Raw genomic sequence first — 19,736 nt, forward strand, 5'->3', positions numbered from 1 at the left:
ACATTATATGGAGACAAAGTGTTTCAGGGATACCGTTATGCCACAAGTATTACTTACAGTTGCCCTCGAGCTGTTGCACTACCCTGCAAACACATACAAACAGTACATTTTTGCTCATTTATTGGAAGAGTGGTATATTCAAAACCTTCAATAACATATTGATGATTGCATATCTAATTCTACAGCATGCAAAATGTACACCACAGGTTGTTGCAAACTTAGGACCCTGAAAGTCACATTGCCCTGCACGTCTAGGCCTTTTCAACACTTTCACATTGACTATGTGGACATGGTTAACAGGTACAGTAACTTTCATTATCTAATTGTTGTTACATGCCCATTCTCCCGATGGCTTGAAGCAGGTCAATCTGTTCACCATGATGCCAAATCAGCAGCCACAGTTCTAGAGTGTGAAGTATTCCTTCGGTAGGGAATATGTGATGTCCTGAGATCTGACAACAAGTCTTACTTTTTCAATGAGATGTTTAAAGAGAACTCCTCTTATTGGGCATTAAGCACAAACTGTGCTTAATTTACCACCATCAGGCCAATGGAATAGTGGAACAATTAAATGGTTTATTAAAACTAAGACTTGCTAAATTGTGCAATTCTCTGCACAAGAGCTGGCTAGACTGTTTGCCGCTCATCCTGTCCACAGTAAAATATCAGCCTGGTTCTTATCCTCACCTTACACTGCATGAGATAGTCATGACAGGAGGCTGCATACACCGCTTACACCCGCACACACAGCCTCCAATGCACACAATTTTGCTGACATGTTAGGTGATGAATTTGGGGGGTATTTTAGAGAATTAACAAAATCTGTCAGATTTATTTTCTGCCAGATTGGGCCTCACCAGAAAAAGAGCATGTTCCACCAGTGACTGACTTATTGCAGCAACAGCAAGAATCGTCACAGCTACTGCCACTACCGCTCTTCTCAGGCAATCCAGTTTTGGTACAGAACTTTTTGCACAAGTGGAATGACCTTAAGTTTGAAGGACCGCATCACATCATCTATGCCACATCCAGAGCTGTCAAAGTTGCCGACAGGAAGCAATGGGTCCACATCAGCAATATCAGGAAAGAGATGAGCTCCCCCTCCCTCACCAACAGCAGGAGGAAGAAGATGGGAGATTAATAAGATGAGTGACTTTGCTTTAACTGTTTTAAAAACAATACATCCAATTGGGCAGTTGGACATCAACGTTTCTCCACAGCCTCCAAAGACTACTGGCAACATTACAAAGTATATGTCTTACATTGTTCTTCTCTTAAGCCCTATGTCTTTATCTTTCTTCATGGTTGAACACATATGGTTTCCTTCTAGGGGTGGGTGCAATAATGGTATTAACATTGCAAATATACCAGTGAATATTTGTGTTTCTATGACTAGAATTAGGAGGGTTATTTGTAACCCAAAGGTTAATTCAGGAAGATCTAAGGATGTGCTTCACCATGCAGTTGACAACATGTGGTACCACGATAGGAGGGCAGTGGGAAGTGGGAAATCGAGCAGACTTTGTTTTGTTTGTTCACTGAACTCCCATGCAACAGCCACGCATAAATTGTTTATACAGTAAGAAATACCACTGGAGGTGATACAGTGTTTAGTGCACCTGGCCTTGTGTAAAGTACAATGGATGACTCAGGGATACAAGGTTCAAGTACAGTGGGTAGACGTTGACACAACAGTATATGAAGATAACTGTATGAAAGTGAAAAAGATGACAGAGAGAGATAGTTTGAAGGATATTATACTTAGGTATCAAACAAAAGAAGAGGGCAAGAATGGGGTCATTTTTATGGCACTAACCACATTCCAGTGTTCTAACGATATAGGACAAGGGTAGCTTCACTGCAGAAGAAGAACTCGGTTACAGATGAAAGGTGCTGTTTTCTACAAAAATGAACGGGTCAATGGGCTGATTGGGTGCAAAGCAGGAGGGATGTGTGGGTTACCAAAGAGTACAGTACTACATATAAATGAAATATGTTATGCTGTCTTGGAAAAATATGTCAAAAGTTGGACTTGGATAGATCAATATCAACCCCCGACAAAGATTGTGAAATGTACATGATTCTCCTTGTGTTTAAGAGGCAATGGCAGTATTGTGAGCACTAACAAGCAGTGTAACATGCCAAATGATCTCCCAAACAATCAAGGGGGTACAGCACCACTCATGGATATTTATTGCGTGTGTGGAGGGATGGCTTATATGCAATTACTGCCATCCTAGAGAGGAACATGTTCCGTGGCAAGAATACATGTCCTCATGTTGGTAATTCCCAATGTTAAAATCACAGCAATCCGTAAACACCCAATGACAAAGCCTGTGTTCTTAATGGATCAGCCGGTCTGGCAACATCACTGCCATTGCGGTTGCCTGTCTAGGGCTCCAGTGATAAGTTCAATGACATGCCCAAGGAATATAGGTAATTTAGCAAAGCAGAAACATGTTTTTCATCAATTATTTGATCCTGTGGTACAAATAGCAGCCAATGCCAAATGGCTCCAAACTACAAGGTGGGAAATTATACAAATGGCTAATGTTACAGACATGGGGTGACTGCCATGAGGGAAGAACTGAGAGCAATTAGGCTGACCACTCTTCAGAATCACTATGTTTGAGATGTACTAACTGTAATGGAAGGCAGAGTTTGTGTGAAACTTGGTACTTCCTGTTGCACTTATGCACTTTCCAACAACACAGACAATCAAACTCTTACCCAGGCAATACATGCAGTTCACAATTTGGGCACCACAATGGAGAAAGAGGGGTGAAGCAAAATGACTGGTTTGTGTCATATTTTGCATTGATGCTCTAATGGATGAGTAATATTTTCAAACTGCTGACTCCTGTTCTTCTTTTGCTGCTTGTTCTTTTCTGTATTTGTCAACTGATTGTGGGATGCTCCAAGAGGATAATGTTTAAAGCAATGCCCATGATGGCACTCAGACTGAAACCTGTCAATGACACTCCCCCTTTTGCAAAATATGCACACACAAACAGAACAATGGACTGGCGAGGATCTACCTCGCATGGTTAGAATAGAACCTCCAATTGGTCCATCAGGAACACGATGCAATCTCCTGAATGACCCTGAAAACTCTATTGAAACGTATGTTGATTGCATAGGGGATGGGGGATGCTGTTTTCTTACTATGCAGTACTAAATAATATGGAAAGATTTGTGTAATGTCAGTTAAGTGTGGTTACTAAAACTCCTTTTGACATGATGGAAGAGAGTGGGGGTTTACTTAATTAATTAACTAGAGGCAGGAATGTTGATATGCAAATTCAATACCTTAAATGTAAGGTGAAATACTGGTTGTGAGAATACAAAAACTTGAGGGTTTCTGACATTTTAATGTTGATATTGTTGCCATGTTCCTTTGGTGTCTCAGCTTTTTGAATTAGGCCTTGTTTCTGCCACATTCAAGAGAACCTTTTAAGTTGCTGACTACATGGTAGAATAGGAAGGCAGTGCAAATATTAATCATAGATGAGGTTCCTGTTAGCCTGTCTCATGGAGCCTTTCCCTGGGAATCTGAGGACCTGGAATAATAATGATGTTTGTCTTCAGCATTAGTCAAATGGAATTGCAATACTTGCAAAAGACATGTCCTGGTGTGAACTAGGCCTCTGGGGGAGGCAGTGACAAAATAATGAATCAGTGTTTAGATTTACTGCTCTCTGGGGAAGTCTTAAGGACTGCCAAGTTCATGACAGAGTGACCTGGTAGCACAAATAGTAAACAAAATTCTCAAAAGTGGAGTCTCTGCTACATTTTTTTCTATGAGGATCTCTCTTTCCCAAGTAAGATGAACATCCTGTCAACTAACAGTTTCTGTCCTTGGCCTAGCTAGAAGAATTAGTAATGGGGACAGCAACATCCATCAATGTGGTAGCTGCAAAGATATGTTTCACAGTGAGGAAGCTGCAAGGTCTGGGAATGGTCTAGGGTGCCAAGACGTCTGGTGCCATGGGAAAAGATGTTAGTGTATCTACTATAGTTGCCACGAGGTGATGACTTCACTTTTCAATAATTGCCTTTTTAGGTCATATGCAGGGGGATGGATTTGGAATATCATGTGTAATGTACTAACCAAGAGAGTAGGGTAATGTTTATTATTTGTTATTTGTTTGTCTTCTTTTGTCTCCACCTTGTATTGTTTTACACGTTTATTTATTCTTCCTGTTGGAAGTTCCTTTAATTGTTGGTGTTCTTTAGTTACTTGTTTCGTTTTGTATGTATTATTTTACTTTGTTGATTTTCTGCTTTTGAATGTCATTTGAATGCTACTTAAATTGATGTGCTATTTCAAACATATCTTTGTTTTGTTGGTTCAATTCTTATTTTCTTAAAATTCTTTAAATATGCTTTATATACTTTTGCTGGCTTTGCCTCTGTATTTGTTTTAATTAATTGGTATTGTTTGGTGCTGGATACATTCATAAAGCCAACCGTAATATTTCATTTTCTTTCTTCTCTGTCGTATTTTACTATGACAACGTTGTATTTTTGATCACTATCACATCCAAAATGGCTGTACGCTTTTGCACATCTTTAGGTCCTTTACTTTAATGGGATCTACTCTATGCACATTGCATCATGTAGATACTATTGTCCCAAGATAGCGGCACGTTTTCCGACGTCTTTGGGTTCTTTTCTTTTATATTTGAGCACTCTCATTCATTTGCTGTGTTTACTATTACTGCTCGCGCTACAGGTACTTCATTTGTTTCACTGCCCGCGCTTCAGATTTGAAAAATGCCACTGCTTTCCATCTCATGAACACTGTATTTTTAAATGTTTTTCAAGTTTATTAGTTTATATGACCCATCCATTTGAAGGAGATTCATGCCTGCATACTTCCTTACCGCTTTTCTTTCATTTGTTCTTTTGCCTTCAATGGTCGTTACGTTCGACAATATTGTTTATTTTCTTGTATTTTATCTTCTTCCTTTCTGACTTTTAACTTCTACCCCTCTGTTCATGCTCCGGTCACGTTTCCCCTCATTGCCATTGTTATGTGCCTGGCATACTTATTAAAGTAAACACAGGAGCCTTAAGTATATGTTCTTTCTTATTTAATCCCATATAATAACTGCCTTAGCCCCCACTACATTCCACAATTCCCCCAAGCCCATTGCACAATCTGTTACCTCATTCATAGGGATCTTATAGAACATCTCATGTAGTAGACAAGCAGCATGCACATCATATAATATATATAACAGGTAATGCATTTTGTTCTTAAGGTTTGTAAATGGCGAGAGCCAATAGGAGGATAGGGATTTGCATTTACTTAATTTCTGGAACGTATTGTAATTTTATGGTTTTTGTCTGTAAATACTCTAGCCTGATGTGGGCGGGTTCAAAGCTCTCAGACTTTTGGTCACTTGAGACTGACTGACCTCCCGGACCATAATTGAATGCAATAAAAGCTCACTTTCTGCAATTTTTGCTCCTCGTTATTGTTTCCTGGATTTACTGGAGTCAAACACTTTGCTTCCCAGAATGCATAAGTGGGATTCATAATAGAAAAAAAGGACTGTGTGAAGGAAGTCAAGTTTGCTGCAGCTGGCTAATAACACCAGGAGGTCAAATAGCAAAGAAACTACATTTGGTGACTAGGTAAACCTGGGTTAGATTAGCGGATCATTGAACAAAAGAAGTTCCATTTGATGGATTAATTTTTGGAAACATCAGCTACTCCCCCCCCCCCAATAAAAATACCATGGTAAAACAAAGTGAAATGTCCTTTCACCAAATGAGGTGAAAGGGCTGTAGTGGGTTGGGCGATACCAATAAAACAAGAGGTGTGCTCTGCTTCTTTAGCCATACAGGTGTCAGGATAAAGGTGATCTAAAACTCTGGGACCTATAGAGAATGTGATCCATTTGACTTTTTTGCATCATCATAACTCATGATCAGGAGTCGGCATGTGCTCTCCTGCAGACTGCACTTGATACTTAGAGGGTTTTAGACATGAAGTTGCAAGTGTGTGGGCACCCGTGTTGTGGCCTTCTTATTCCTTCTTACACTGGGCTGCCTGCATATCCGTTCCTGCCCGCAACACATGGAGCAACCTGCACCATTGGACCAGCGAGCCCCTCTCCATCACGGCCCCACGTGGCACACTCATCAGCTGATTTTTGCAATCCGATGAAGCCTGTCCGATTTGCTGAGCCATGGGAGATCTGGAAGCAAACCTGTAGGTGGTAGGCGATTGTCAGCCCCTCAGCAACCGCCTCTACAAGTGTGTGGGCACCCGGGATGTGCCCTTCTTATTCTGTCTTGCACCGGCTGCCATTCATAATACAAAATAAGTAAGGTTATGAAACCCAATGAACACTTACTCCTACTGTCAATTACCAAATGGTGACAAGGGCCCTCATCACAAGGTTGGCACTAAAAATCTGGCCATACCGGCATGGCGGTAATAACATGTCCGGCTTGGCACCAACCCGCAAATAGCGGACGATCAAGAGTGCGCGGTTGCGTGCTTCCCTGCATGCCGGTAACGGCTGTACCGGCATGCCGGTAACGACCCCAAGCCGCCAGACAGCGGCATCGACCAATACGCACAGAACGCCTCTGCCCTCGGCAACCCCTAAATACCGTTACCGTTATTAACATAGTGCAAATAACGGGTGCGTTAATACCGGACCCGGAAGTAACGTCATCGCGCCGGAACGGGAAATGCCATGGCGGCCATCTTTAAAAACACAATCCATTGCCATCCTCCACCTACAGGACCCTCTACACCCCAACTCCCAGGCCACCACGGACAACATGTCGAAGACCACCCGGAGAGGCACGGCCCGCCTGCGCAAACCATGTTTTACAGACGATGAGCTGAACATGTTGGCCGACACACTTGTGGCAAATGCTGAAGTGGTGTTCTGCAACGACCTCAGGCGTCCAGCCCAGCTCAAGAAAAAGGCAATCTGGGAAGAAGTTGCCCAGAAAGTAAGTGCAGTTGGCACCACCGCACGCACAGTGCGTGATTGCAAAAAACATTGGGACGACCTCAGGCTGACAGTCCGGCACATAGTGTTGGCTAATCAGAGCCAGGGGCTGGCAGCAGGAGGAGGACCACACTCCCCACTGAAAGTGGCCAGATGGGAGGAGACCTGCAGCTCCATCATAGACGTGGAGTCTATCGAAGGAGTCGGTGAAGCAGAGTTTGGCGTGCCAACATCGGCAGATGAAGGTGAGTGTCCCTACTGAAACAATAAAAAATAATCATCCTCCCCCAAATGTGGCTGCTACACCAGCCAACAAATGGGCCATCATGCACACCTACACATATCCATGTACACATTCTGGGTCTACCACCATCCCATCCCAATGTATGTTGCGGTCATACACGAATATACCCACAAGACACATTTCATGGGCATGTGCCACCCAGGACGACCCTCCAAAAACACATCAATGTCCAACTGCACCCAACAATGCGTACATGTGGACACGACTACGCTATCAAAATCCACTCTTCAACATTGCATGTACACAGTCCCCTACAAAGCCACGAATGCAACTGATCAGATGGCGCCACATGTCCAATGACTAATGCATGCACTATGCAAGCGGAACAATCACTGATGTCCTGCCACACTCTGTCCCCCACAGGTACGGATGCTGACAGTGATGAAGCGCAAGGGAGTGCACAATGCACAACACCAGCCAAAAGGCCTAGGGGGCAATCTGATGGCACAGGTCCATCAACCTCAAGTGGACCAAGGATGGGCCATGTGGGAAGCGGGCCAAGAACCGGTGCAAAAACAGCACCACAGACAAGCACACATGACGAGATGACACCTGCACCTGCATCCGTGGTCACACCATCCACACTGGCTGAGGACACAGCAGGCATGGAGGATGGCACACAGTCTGCTGCTGCCAGCACAATTGGGGAGATGGCTGCATCGGCAGATCACAGTGTTGATGAGGTAGCTGAGCCGGACAATGAGGGCGATGCAGGACTTGTCCACTCAGAGCCTGTAGTGCACACACCAAGCCCGCAGGCCACCCCACAGGACACACCTCAGCGGGACTCATCTGACCAGGGCAGCCATGGACAGTGGTCTCCGGCCATGCACAGCCCCATGATCCATGCTGTGCCACCACATCACCCACCGACCACAACCCACACTGCCATACGGGTCCTTGAGGGACGTCTCTCCAGGATGGAGGCCCGGCAGGAGGTGATGCAAGGCTATGTGGAGCAGTACCTTGCTGAAGGGGAGACAACACGCCGTATTATCCAGGACAGCACTGCGGCCGTTATCCAGGCCATTAACTCAAGTGCACAGCAAGTGCGTGATGGCTTCAATGCCTTGGGTCAGATCCTCACCAGGATTGCTGACCGCATTGACCAACGGCAAACCCTGCCCCTTGGATCACAACCATCTGGGTCATCCGCATTATCCACGCCAGTGAGCTTGAGGCAGACCAGCCCCGTGCGCATGTCCCTGCGGAGTTTGCGCTGCTCAGAGATCCAACCTCCACCTCTGAAGGGGGCTCAACAGTAGCAGGGCCACCGTGCATAATCCCTTTGGGCATACATCCAGACACTTGTCGTGCCATAGTTGACTTTGGGTGTTAGGGGTGGGTGGAGGGTGGTGGTGGGTGTAGTGTGTAGTACTGGGATCTTTGGGGGCATGGGAGTAGGGTGGGGGAGGTGGAGGGGTGGTGGGTGTAGTGTGTAGTATTGGTGTGTTTGGGGGCATGGGAGTAGGGTGGGGGAGGTGGAGGGGTGGTGGGTGTAGTGTGTAGGACTGGGGTGTTTGGGGGCATGGGAGTAGGGTGGGGGAGGTGGAGGGGTGGTGGCGGCGTGGATTGTTGAATCATGTTGTACTTAATTTCTCACGAATACACCAGTTGTGTAACAAACATCAAAATGAGTGGACATTGCTGATTTTTTTTATGTCAATGTATTGCTTCATGGTGATTCGTGCACATGTTCCCACACAACCAGTGCCCAGAGTTCACAACACATGGCACCCTCTGCATCAGAGTACATCAGAATGATTGGTCTATGACCATTTTGCGCACTGCGCGACCCTCACGAGTTTCACGTCCTGGCCTATGTCCTACTTCTACTCCTTCCTCTCCTTCTACTTCACCAGGTGGTGGCAGCTCCACGTCAGGTGGCAGGGGTATGTTCCGCCGGATGCACATGTTATGTAGCATTGCACATGCTGTGATGATCTTGCCCACCTTCTCTGGCCCGTATATAAGTGCCCCTCCCGACCTGATGATTCAGCGAAACCGTGCCTTGAAAAGGCCAAACGTCTGCTCAATGACCACACATGTACGTGTATGTGCACGATTTAAGTCCTCCTCGTGCCTGTTTTGCGGGTTCCTGACAGGGGTGAGTAGCCACGGCTTCAGAGGATATCCAGCATCACCTACCTGGGAGCAGAAGGAGGTATGTGTGAGGATGAGGCTCAGTTGACAGGTGTGCTCAGCCTGTACATCATTCAAGTTCATATGCACTATCTCATCATTGGCAGCCACATCCACATGACTGTCAGCCCTGTACAGTGCATGCCAATCCATAGAGGGAGCCTTGTGTGACATACACGACCTAGGGTCCTAGGATTTTAAACCACCAGGCCACCCAATGTATGTCTTGGCTAGGGGCATTTTGCATGCAAATGTGAGGGCTGTGTGTCGGCGGATGACTTAAGAAACTTCAATTCCCCCCAATCCATCTGCCCCCATGGCCTAGAGGGCATTCCCCTTGCATATGCATGTACCTCCCCCCCAATCGATCTGCCCCCATGGCCCAGAGGGCATTCCCCTTGCATATGCATGTACCCCCCCCCAATCCATCTGCCCCCATGGCCCAGAGGGCATTCCCCTTGCATATGCATGTACCTCCCCCCGCCCAATCAATCTGCCCCCATGGCCCAGAGGGCAGATTCACCCAACAGCCAGCCACTTCATACAACGTCTCCTTCCATGTAGCGGGGTAGTGAGGAGTTACGCAGCACCATGGCATCATGCGTAGATCCTGGGTATCTGGCACAGCAATGTGTTATTATCTGGCTGGCATCACACACCATCTGCACATTGATGGAATGGTATAGCTTCCGATTGCGGTACACCTCCTCCACGGCATGTGGGACTACCAACTCTACATGGGTACAGTCGAGGACACCAATTACATTGGGCATGCCTGCCAGTGCATGGAATGCTATTTTGGTGGCATTTGCCTCCTGTGGTGTCCTTGGTAAGCATATGTAGGCACTTGCGTGCTTCAGTAGTGCATCCAGCACTTGGTTTAACACAACAGAGAAGCATGATTGGGACATGCCATGCATTTGGCCCACTGTGTGTTGGTAAGTGCCTGTGCCTGTGGCTTAACCCCAGCACAGATGCCACCTTCAGCAAAGGGAGGATGGCTGTGCGGATGTTGATCAGGCTGACCAAGTCATCCTGTATTAATTCCACTATGTTGGTGATGGTGTCACTGTCCAGGCGGTACAGGGTGTGGATCTGTGCTGGGGTTAAGTCAAATGGATTGGCCCTTATACGTGGGATTGTTGGCTGTCTGCGGGGAGCGACTGCCTGCACTGGTGGGATTTGCTGGGCATGTCTCACCCTCCTTCTCCTCCTGCGTCTCCTCTGTGTTTCCTGTTGTACTGCCTGCTCAAGGAGTAGCGGTGCAGGCATGTCCTCCAGGCCCAGTATGGCAAGATCAAGTGGTAGCATTTTGCCTTGGAAGGGGGTGTGGTGTGTGGGTGTGGTCCTTTTGTGCTGACCCTGACTCCATTGCCTCCACCTGTGCTGATTGTGTGCACCTGTGGCACTTGGTTACACAGCAGTTTGCTGTTTACGGGTGGTCCGCGATGCCGGTATTGCCGGCATCATGGTGGCCTTTCTTACCGGCATCTCGATGCCGGTATGTACTTGTACGTGTGACTCGTGGTGTCCCCTTCTTTGCGGCATGCCGGTATGAAGGCCTCCCCATCTGCGCACGTGCCCGCATGCCGGTACGGTGGTGCACGGCCACAGCGGGTCCTTGACGATGCCGGTAGCAACGGCATCTAGGGTCATGATACACCAGCCCGGTAATGGATGCCGGTATTGCCTTACCGGTGCCGTTCTTACCGGAGCGCCAACCTTGTGATGAGGCCCAATGACTGCTGTTTTACAATTTTAATATATAAAAAGCATTTATCTTCAATTGGTCGATAATCACAGGACACTCAACAAATTACATTCTCTATGATCCTATCAAGAGTAGCATGAGCAATCAAATGTGCATTTGTAATACAAAGTGCTATTGGCACTGATCTGGACAGTGCATCAGTGGAACACTGGGACAAAAATTCATATCGTTAACACGGCTGTGTTTTAGCCTAATAGAGCACAACTGGTGTAGCTGCTGTTCGGTCGGCCTTCATCAGGATGGGGTAACTTTACATAGGGAGTATCCTGTGGACTCTGCCATGAAATAGACAGAGAGGCGAGTAAGGAGTGTGTAGGGTTCAAAGCAAAATTGATAGTTTTATGATTGCAATGTATGCTAGTTAATAATAAAGGTCTCTGGGAGGAGACAGAGCCAAAACGGGTCTTACCAAATTGGGTTGCGTAGGGGCAACAGTCTAGACGTCCAAGTGGTCAGACAAAGGATTAGATAATCCAGCGCAGGTCAGATCTGTAGATAATGACTGAAGGCTTACGTGAGAAAACTGGCTAGAGGTGAGCTAGGTTATGGTAAGGCTGTTAAAAAATAAAAGCACTTACCCGCTCTATGCCAGTAGACTGGATGAGTCAGATGGTTGTTGCATCAGCATATGGATAAATTCCAAAGTTTGGTTGGGGCAACGTCACATGGAGATTGTTGCTGTGGGTGGAACAAAATAATAGTTGGTGAATTGTGCATACGTCCCTAATGGGGATCATGCAAATCACTGGTGTACAAGCAGTAGTAAACCATAATGAGGTAAGTGTGGCATGGGTACTACGGCAAACCATCCCCTTGATCAGTATTGAAATGTGGAGTGGAGTTATAGAATAGTAATCAATAGCCATTGCGTGCTGGCACAGGATCGCTGTAAAAAAGTTAATCACCAGACCCAGAGTGAACACGCAGAATCTATTGATTGTGAATGCATGTCTCATGCAGAAAAAACAGTGACATGGTCAGACCCCATGATGTACTGAGAGGGATTCTCACCACAAGCAGATCGATAAGAGCGAGTCCGGATCACTGCAAGGTGTGGGGCAGCCTCTTGCCATCTGCTGCAGGCAAAGCATGTGATTGCCATGGTTACGGCAGCCTTATATGGCGGTAGCCATATTGGATTGCCAACGTGGCATGGCGGAACAGACCCGTTGTGCCGTGTGCATAGGCAACTTATACGGTGGAAAAAACACATTAAAAATAATTTAAGGGCCAATGTGAGATAGCCCAATAATTTAGGTCCCATAATCTTGGGATGTTGTGAACCGTTGTCATGGTAACCATAGCGTGAGTCTGAATGGAAGTAAAACCTTTGGGGGGTCAATGGTGACATACAACATGGAGGGATACCAGTTTAGACCAGTGTCTGGATCGTGCTAGCAAAGTCCAGGCAAAGTATATGGTGATACGGTCCTGCATTCTGGGGAACTCATAAGGCATGTGTCACAGTCAAAAAACGTAGTGCCATACAAACATGTCCAGCTATATAGTGTTCACGGACACCTAGGTGGTGTCTGATTACATATAAGTGTAACAGATTGCATTGAGTAGCATATTGTCACAACAAGCGCATTACATAACTCGGCACCTCGAAAGCTGGTAGTGTCTGGTTACATATCAGCACAACATATTGCGTTGTGTAGCATATTGTTAAAACAAGCGTGTTACATCACTTGGCACTTTAGATGCTGCTGGGGGTGCCTAGGTGGTGTCTAATTACATATCGGCAAAATAAATTGCATTAAGTAGCATGTCAATAAGCGTGCTCCATAACTTACCACTATAGAAGCTGGTAACGTCTGATTACATGTCAGTATGACACATTGCATTATGCAGCATATTGTTAAAACAAGCGCATAACATATCTTTCCACTTTAGGTGGTGCTTAGGGTACCCGGGGGATGTGGATGTTCTTATATAAAACACCTAGATCACTCATGGAGTTTGCTGAGTAAACCTTCAGTGTTCCAGGGACAGGTAGGCAGAGATATGGACACAAGTACCCCGGTACTGAGGCCCCTTCAGTAGGGATATAGCCACAGTGGAGATGTACAAAGCTAGATGAAATGTTTCCACTCTACGGTCACATTGAGTCCCTCTCTTACAGTGTTCAGTTTATGCACCCGCTTATGTTGAAGTTGGGTCAAGGCTTTATTGATGTCGCCTCCCCTTCTTCTCATGGACAATTTCTGAAGTACAAACCACTTTAGGTCCACATTGGTATGTTGTTTGCGGTTGTAATATTCAACCAACGGTTTGTCAGTTATATTGTTTTTAATGCACGACCGGTGCTCTGATATTCTCGTCTTGATTGCTCTCATGGTTTTTCCAACATATAGAAACCACACGGACATTCAATGATGTATATAACTTGTTTACTGTTGCCATTGGTGTGGTCTTTAAACAGCCAAGAGCCGTTTTTGTGTTCAAAAATCTTTTTTGTCTCAGTAAATTGACGGGCTAAACATTGGCCACATTTGAAATGTCCTTTGGTGGGAGGTTCCATAGAGTATTGGGTGGAACGACCAGTTCAGTAAATGTGTGATCAAGAGATTCTTTCAAGTTTTGACTTTTCTTAAATGCAAAAAGAGGTATCTTGTTGAGGGTTTCAGTGTTCTTTATCAGATGCCAATGTTTTTTGACTGTGTTTTTGATGAGGTTGCTCAAAGGACTGTATATGGTCACACATACCAGTCTATCCAAATCCTTTTTTGTTTTTTTGTGAGGTATATAGCTCTGTCTATGTTTGCCACTCTTTTCTTGGCATTCTTAATAGCTTTCTTAGGGTATCCTCTACGGGATAGTCTCTTTTGAAGTTCCAAAGCATGTTTGTTGTATTTTTCAACTTCAGCGCAGTTTCTTCTAACTCTCAAAAAACGGCCATATGGTAAGTTATATTTAAGGCCGTCTGGGTGATAACTGTCAAAGTGTAAAAGGCTATTCCGATCAGTCTGTTTGCGATAAAGCTCAGTCTTCAAATCGTTGCCAGATCTGTAGATATAAAGATCTAGAAAGTCAATGCAGTGGTAGTCCCATTGTATCGTAAATCGTATGTGTTCATTGCATTGATTCACAGGGATAGATTTGGTGTAGAGGAGCACTCCTAACTTGTCCGTTACTTAGCGTGTACTCAGTTGATTTTTCATATAGCTGCGACTTACTTAGGTGCCATACAGAGTCTGATTCTGGGCTACAGAATCTGTAATCAGCAGAATAATTTGTGGGATCACTTAGAACAAAGTGACCTAACTCTGTGCACACTATTGCGCATGAACTCATGCAAAATAAATCTTCTTGATACAATTTTGTAGTTGATAATGTTTTTTACTTTTAAATAATTCAAAATAAAAAGTATCAATATACTTAATGTCGATGTCACTGTTCGACTTTAGCAATATTCCAAAAAACACTTAATTCTCAATTTGACATTATTCTTCATGCAAATCATTAATTCAAATTATGTACAGTTTTTTCAATGAAACAGATGTGTAACTTGTAACAGCTTTTTAAAATAGCATCACCAATTTTGTGAGTTCAATAATTCTTTTTGTATAAGTTTTGGACCTTTTTTTGTAGTTTAATTTTTCTAGATCCTTTAAGACTTGTTTTTGAAACACATCCATCAGTGAGTTTTGGACTGGTTGCATAAATGAACTCTTAGGTTTCATCTCCAAGTAGGGACAATCCTGTTTACTGGTACCCCATTCACATGTATCGAAAAATTTTCAATTTCATCTTCCGTGTTAATTTGAAAAAGTCAATTTGTTCTTTTAAAAGTGAGCTACTGTGATAGGGGACAAATGAGATGCCCTTTTGTAAAGTTGTTTCCTCAAATTTACTGAGTCTGTAATCTGAAATATTAATCACTAGTTTCTCTTTTGCAGAAAGTTCACTTTCCTGGATGGATTTTTTCTTCTTACCACTTCTGGTTTTGCCCTGTCTAAAAAAGACGCATTATTCAACATACCGCACACATCGAGCGGTGAAATTGAAGAAACCGAGTGTTTGGATGAATTTCGGCATACGCGTACTGAACATCAAGCGCGCACGCTTCTCAAACGAGGTGTTTGTTCCCCACGTCGGTCGCTCGACACAGGTGAGACAACCAAATGTTAAACATGCAACAAATTGTTAAGACGCTAAATTTTGGTTTTGTGACTGGGGCACAGCGCTCTTCACAGCGACTGTTCCCAGCACAAAACCGACCATTACAGAAAGTTGAATCAGCTTTAAAAATGAATGTTTGCTAGTTTCTTAACAGATCGAGCAAACCTCCTTACATGCATAATAGAACCGAAGTGGCTAAAACTCTTGGAGCTAAATTGAACATGTAGTAGATGAAGGCGAAGAGGAGAGAAGTTCACAGGATCACAGGTACAATGGTCACTTAATAAACACAATAAGAAATCATTTTTCTAAAAAAACATTTGCTTTTAAAAAACAGACAATATATGAAGGGCAGAATTTCTAAATAGAAATATATGTTTAATTTTCAGAATCAACACATTGAAAAATAGTATTTGGTCGCACCTGATGAAGGGCATAAAGAGCCCGAAACGCGTCATGCATTAGAGAAAAAGACTACCTAAAGACCAGTTCAATAATCATCATGGAACGCCTTGGACTTTAAGTTTTCACAAACTTATACAAAATGAATTATTGAACTCACAAAATTGGTGATGCTATTTTAAAAAGCTGTTACAAGTTACACATCTGTTTCATTGAAAAAACTGTACTTAATTTGAATTAATGATTTGCATGAAGAATAATGTCAAATTGTGAATTATGTGTTTTTTGGAATATTGCTAAAGTCGAACAGTGACATCAACATTAAGTATATTGATACTTTTTATTTTTAATTATTTAAAAGTAAAAAACATTATCAACTACAAAATTGTATCAAGAAGATTTATTTTGCATGAGTTCATGCCCAATAGTGTGCACAGAGTTAGGTCACTTTGTTCTAAGTGATCCCACACATTTTTCTGCTCATTTCATTGATTCAGCCATTGATGGAATAATGACAATTCGGCAGCCTGCATATCCTTCCCTGCCCGCAATGCATGGAGCAGCCTGCACCATAGGGCCGCCGAGCCCCTCTACATCATGGCCGCCCCGCGTGGCACACTCATCAGCAGATCTGTGCAATCCAAGGAGGCCCGCCTGATTGGCTGGGCCATGGGATATCTGGAGGCAAACTCGGAGCCGGCAGGCGATCACCAGCCCCTTCAAAGGCCGCCTCAATAAGTGTGTGGGCACCAGTGTTGTGGCCTTCTTATTCTTTCTTACACAGGGCTGCCTGCATATCCTTCCCTGCCCACAACGCATGGATCAGTCATCAACTGATCTGTGCAATTCGATGATGCCCGCCTGTTCGGCTGGGCCATGGGAGTAAACACCAAAGGCGGCAGGTGATCGCCAGCCTCCTGAAACTACCTCCTAAAAGGGTCAGGGCCTCACCCTGTCTGGCCCTGTACAGGCCTGGGAGGGCTATGAGTCCCCCCTATCTCATCCCTTGATGTAGCCCACATTCGCAGCTCCGCACTGCCTAGATTCTTCATTGGTTGCCAAAACTCTTTCTGGTGCTGTACAAGGTAAGAGTGTCATTGTGCGCTTAATCCACAGGCCTCTTCCTGGCCAGCACACCTACTCTAATCCTTGCACTGGGCCTGGTCAACCCCCCCTCCATCACCGCGCACACATTGTCACCTCTGCCCCTCTGCCTACTATCTAGCCTGAAGGTGCTCCTGCGAGTATCTTCAGGTTGCAGCATAATCCTGTGGTACGCACACCATTTTGACCGTTGTATAAAATACACTGCACACTATCTCCCAATTCCGCTTTGTCTAATGCACTGGCCCTACACCGAAGCACATCCACCTTGTTTGGTGACCCCCCAAACATCCAAGCCCTGGACCATAGACCTCTTTCACTACCTACCATCCTTTGATTTCCCTCGCCCCCTCGGTTGGATCCTTGATGTACTTTTTTAATCTGCCTTTCCACTGCACTCTAGGCCTTGTAATTGAGCTTAGGGCCATTTAGGATGTCTAATGTCTGGAACATTCGGTTCACTTAGCAGCACATAAGCCCAGACCCAGGTGCAAGGATGTGGGCCTGACTCTATCTCCCCACCCAATTAGCCCAACATCTCTCATTGCCCATGCCTTCTGCCATAATGATTGTCTTTGACCCTGAACTTGCAAAGTATCCTTGTGTCTGGGAATACATGGGAGTGCAGGCACTCTCTATCATTGTTCTAGGACTCCAAGTTTCACTTTGTTTTTATCCTTGGCTCACGTCACAGGAGACCGCGATTTGGTCCATTTTGCAGGTTTTAAATGTCTTAAATGAATAAAACTTGGCACTATTGCTGTTCTTTCTCTGCAACTTAACAAGAGATGATTCATCCTTCGCATGTTCACTCCTTTCAAAAATAGATAGCTGAGCATGGCTGCTTCAGTTTTGATAGCAGGCTAGGCAGCCTCTCCATGCAGCTCCATGATGTCAGCTTATTCTTGCTGCAACATGATTCTCTCTTTCTTCTTTATGGGTCCTGGTTTACTAAATTTCATGATACCGATTTCCAGCTTCTATACAATGGCAGGTTCGCCTGCATTCTATTCACTACATACTACATACACTACTACTACTCTATGATGACTTAGTCTACCTTGCTTTTCAGCATCTGTACAATTATTGAATAGTTGATTAAATGCAGCACTTTGATCAAATGTAATCTTCTTTTTAGTATTCAAAAGTTCCCTTCACTCTTTACTACGTCATTAGTTTCTGTAGGATCAATCCATCCTCTTAACCCAGTATCTCGGAACGTCGCACATGTCTCTTGTGACGTCACTAGCTTCTCTCTTTGCTCTTTTTCATATTCCTTCAGGGAGTTCCTCCCTCAGATTGTCGTATCTTCGGGGGTACATTCGATAGGGTTGTCTCAATGGGTATCCTCTTTCGAATATACGCTGTTGTATTGGCACAACTGCTAGTGTCAAACATGGCACAATCTCAGACTTCCAAATTATAGGGTGTAGGGGGGCAGGATTTCCTGCAGAGGCATGCAACTGTTCCTCTGCATAATTTGAATGTGGAAAAATCAAATCTGGATGCAATTATAGTCCGTCCATTAACTCCAAACTCTGCATTGCATTTTAGTGTGCTGTGAGAAAAATGATTCTAATTGTAATTTACCCTGCTCTTTTTAACTGCATACTGTGGATTACTGGTGTGCTGTGGGAATATTGAATCTAAAGGTATGCTTACCTTGCTTGCCTAAGTACAATCTGGGCCTTCCATTACTAGTATCTTGTAGGGATATTGCATCTAAATGTAATATACTCTTCTTTTTTAATTCTTTCTGCTGCATCCCTAGTGTGCTGCCCTCCCTTGTGATCCTGTCTTCCTTTGCAACGGCGGCCCTGTATTCACTGCTGGCAATTCACATGTAATACCTAAACCACAGTACTGGGTATTTACAACTCAGCTACCCGTTTGCAAACCTTGAGCACGCCACTCCCATGATTAATGATATGCCTCTCTTCCTCCTTTATCTTAAATGTCAAAATGTGATGCCCTGTATGCTCTGTTTGCTCTGACTCGTGAGGCACTTCTTCTGTAATTCTACACCACCTTAATCTTGATTCAGCTGCATTTTGTGCTTTGTTGGAAAGCTGAATTCAGATGTGCCTTAAACCTATGCATTGAATGTTTTCTGCTGCATTTTGTGCTTCGTTGGAAAGTTGAATTCAGATGTGCTTTAAACCTGGGCATTGATTGTTTTAGCTGCATTTTAGCCCTCACCCAGGATGGGTACTTAAAATTCTCATACCTCTTGCACATCCTGTTCAATCACCTCTTTCATCAGTGCCTGCTTGGCTGCTAGGCATCATGGGAGTGTATTCGTGCACTGTGCAGCTCCCCTATCTGTCTCTCCCCCTAACCCCCACTACTCACATGGCACTTTCTCCCCTATCTACTCTAACTGCTAATTTATCACCTATCCTATCTCTCTTGCAAAGTCTGATAAATAAAAAGCTTTAAAAAGCTCTCATGGCCTCTAAACCAGGCCTACCTATTGCTGACACCTACGTCAATGCCACTTCCAGGCACACTATTACTGATATCCTCTTTTCTGTCCCCTCCCTGGGCCTATGGACTCCCCACTTGGTCTCCACTATCTCCCCTTTCTCCTCCTCTCCTATTAATGATGGCATTAGATGGGAAGTACTCTTGGCATACTTCTCATTCTATAGGTGCATTAGTATTGTCTATCACAATGGCACTATCATGGCCCAGGGTTCTCAGCCTACTCTTCTCCTTCTTGACTGGCACCTGCCCTCTCTAATTACTTTCCTCCTTTCTCCTGCTACTCCTCCTTCCTCCTCTCTAAACTCTTCACAATCACCGATGGGAGTACCACACCCCTGTAACTTCCTCAGAAAACTTTCAAAGGTGGCAATCAGCTTCACTTAGCTACTTTGAGCACTCGTTCTGCTATCAAACACTCCTC

At 44.5% G+C, this 19,736-nt stretch overlaps 1 long non-coding RNA gene across 4 annotated transcripts in view; it reads left to right on the forward strand.

Annotated features, from left to right (window-relative positions):
• LOC138467091 (uncharacterized) overlaps positions 1-16,088 on the forward strand; it is a 44,982-nt gene extending 28,894 nt beyond the window's left edge. The window contains exons 3-5 of one of the 4 annotated variants that reach the window (XR_011268025.1): positions 15,100-15,311; positions 15,466-15,589; positions 15,712-16,088. This is a non-coding gene — a long non-coding RNA (uncharacterized lncRNA). The remainder of the gene's footprint in view (positions 1-15,099; positions 15,312-15,465; positions 15,590-15,711) is intronic. The other 3 variants (XR_011268023.1, XR_011268027.1, XR_011268026.1) reach the window with 3 other exon arrangements.
• The last annotated feature ends 3,648 nt before the right edge of the window (positions 16,089-19,736 follow it).

The sequence above is a fragment of the Ambystoma mexicanum genome, chromosome 4q (genome assembly GCF_040938575.1).
Source record: "Ambystoma mexicanum isolate Mex_15411 chromosome 4q, UKY_AmexF1_1, whole genome shotgun sequence".
NCBI lineage: Eukaryota > Metazoa > Chordata > Amphibia > Caudata > Ambystomatidae > Ambystoma > Ambystoma mexicanum.